This window comes from Arachis ipaensis, chromosome B08, assembly GCF_000816755.2.
Source record: "Arachis ipaensis cultivar K30076 chromosome B08, Araip1.1, whole genome shotgun sequence".
Classification (NCBI taxonomy): Eukaryota; Viridiplantae; Streptophyta; class Magnoliopsida; order Fabales; family Fabaceae; genus Arachis; species Arachis ipaensis.
In genome coordinates this window covers 32,015,957-32,018,479 of record NC_029792.2, presented here as the reverse complement: position 1 = coordinate 32,018,479, position 2,523 = coordinate 32,015,957, and the positions used below count along the sequence as shown (strand labels likewise).

General features: G+C 31.4%; 1 pseudogene; it reads left to right on the top strand.

The window, feature by feature from the left end:
* LOC107610871 overlaps positions 1-1,690 on the top strand; it is a 17,665-nt pseudogene extending 15,975 nt beyond the window's left edge.

Genomic DNA, 2,523 nt, shown 5'->3' with positions numbered 1-2,523 from the left:
ATATTATATAGAAAAAGATGAAAATAAAAGAAATGAGTATTTTTTTTAAAATTAATTTTAGTTATAAAATTAAAATTAAATAAAATAAAAAATTTAGAAAAAATATAACAATTCAAATATTAGAGATAAGATTAAGATTTAACATAAATATTGATAACTAAAACAGGACTTTATTCTAAATACAAATTCTAACTACAAACAAAAATCACACTTTTGGTTGTGTTGTATATGTAGATTCGATCAAGAAGGGACAATTGAATTGAATAAGTCGATACAAAATTATCGAAGGCGTTGCTCGAGCTATTCTTTATCTTCATGAAGATTCTAGAATGCGTATCATACATCATGATCTTAAACCAAATAATATTCTCTTAGACGGAGAGATGAACCCTAAAATATCAGATTTTGGCTTAGCAAGATTAGTTCTCGTAAATCAAAGTCGAGAGAATACAAATAGAATTCTCGGAACATAGTAAATTTTTGAATGTACAAAGCTCTGATTACCTTTTTATTTACCTTAATACTATCACTTAACTTTGTTAAAAATTAAGTTATAGATGATTTTATAATATAATATTTTTAATGCCTTTTTCTTAATATTATTAGCCTTAATTAGTACCAAAAGTAATTTATGAATTATATCTAAAATATGTAGATGCAGTGGATACATGGCTCTTGAGTATATAATTTATAGACAATTTTCAATGAAATCAGATGTATTTAGTTTTGGTGTATTAATTCTTCAAATTGTGAGCGGTTATAAACACCAGGGTGCCGGCAATGGAGAGAATGTGGAGGAGTTACCACTAAACTTTGTAACTTTCCTTTTCTCACTATTACATTACATCACATCTTTATTTATAGAAATTGGATAACAAGTAAGCTCAACAGAATTTACAATAATGGACTAAAATTCTTGTAGGCATGGAGAAACTGGAGGGAGGGGACAGCTATGAATATTGTAGATCCATCACTAGAGAACAATTCATCAGATGAAATGATGAGGTGCATCCATATTGGTTTACTCTGTGTTCAGGAAAATCCAGCTGAGAGACCAACCATGTCTTCTATTATTTCAATGCTTAAGAACTATTCTATTACTCTCCTAGTACCTTTGGAACCTGCATTTACTGTAACCAGTAATCAGTCATTGGGGATTGTGGGTTTTGGAATGGGATAGAGTGGATCTGGAACTTTCATTGGAGGCGTGAGCTATTCCAATGGGAGTTGAAAATTGTGAATCAGTTGCGCGATGTTTTGAGGCCGGTTAAACTAGCGGCAGACAGAGATGCTAGGCTTGTGTGGAAGTTTGAGAGACAAGGTGTTTTTACTACTAACTCATTTGTGCAGGTGTTGCAGGAGGAAACATTACCAGAGGATATAACAAGTTATAGTTTCACCAAGACTATTTGGAAGGGCTTAGTTCCTCCAAGAGTGGAGCTGTTTGCGTGGTTTACCTTGATTGGCAGGGTGCATACGAAAGAGAGATTGTGTCGACTTGAGATAATTACTCAGGAGGATAATATGTGTATTCTATGTAAAAAAGATGTTGAGAATGTTCATCACTTATTCCTTGGATGTGAATTTACTTGGCAGGTTTGTGTGCATGGTTAGTTCATCTTGGCAGAAAGTGGTCATTTTCTGGTACTGTGAAGGAGCATTTCTTATGTTGGACAAGCACAACCAGTAGAAAGGATGAGTCCAGAAATTGGTTCATTTGCTATTTTGCGATTGTCTGGAACGTTTGGCTGGAAAGAAACAGGAAGATATTTCAGAATAAAGAAAAAGGCATAAACGATATTATTGACATGTCATTTCTTAGCTACCAGGAGTGGAGGAATAAAGATCCCTTGTGTTATTGATGGTTATGTCAAAGATGACATAGAGTTGTTTTATTCTATTAGATGCCAGTTAATTTTTATTTGTGTTACTCTTACTGCTTCTGCTATTTGCTCCACCTTAGTGTTGAGCTTCTTTGTTTAAAAAAAAAAATCAGTAGAACAAGAATCCCTCCAGCGGTTCCAGACACGCAAGAATCAGAGAGTAAACAAGCTCAAGGATCAAAGAATGAGGCTTCCATTACTGTGCCGTATCCTTGCTAAAATACTGTATATATCATGTGGTCATCAGTTGTTACCGTTTATAATAATTTCTTGTATGAGAACGGATATGCTATATGCAGCAGTTATGCTTTTTAATTTTGGTGCTGTGCTTTTAACGGCAGTGGTAAACAATATGCATATTTGATGTATTTTTGTTTGGTAAATATTTTAATAAAGATTTTATAATTGTTTTTATATAAAGATATTTTATTTTGATCATTAAATAATAGATTTTATAATTTGATTTTCATATGTTATAAAAATGTCATCTTTATTTAAAGTGTAGTAAATTGTAAAATAAATAAGTCATTTTTTAAACTAAGATTATCATAAAAAGGTATTTTTAACATTTTTATTGGAGTAGTTGTCTTTTTATTTTATGTAAAATGTCAGAAATTTTTTTATTTAATTTTTAGTGTTT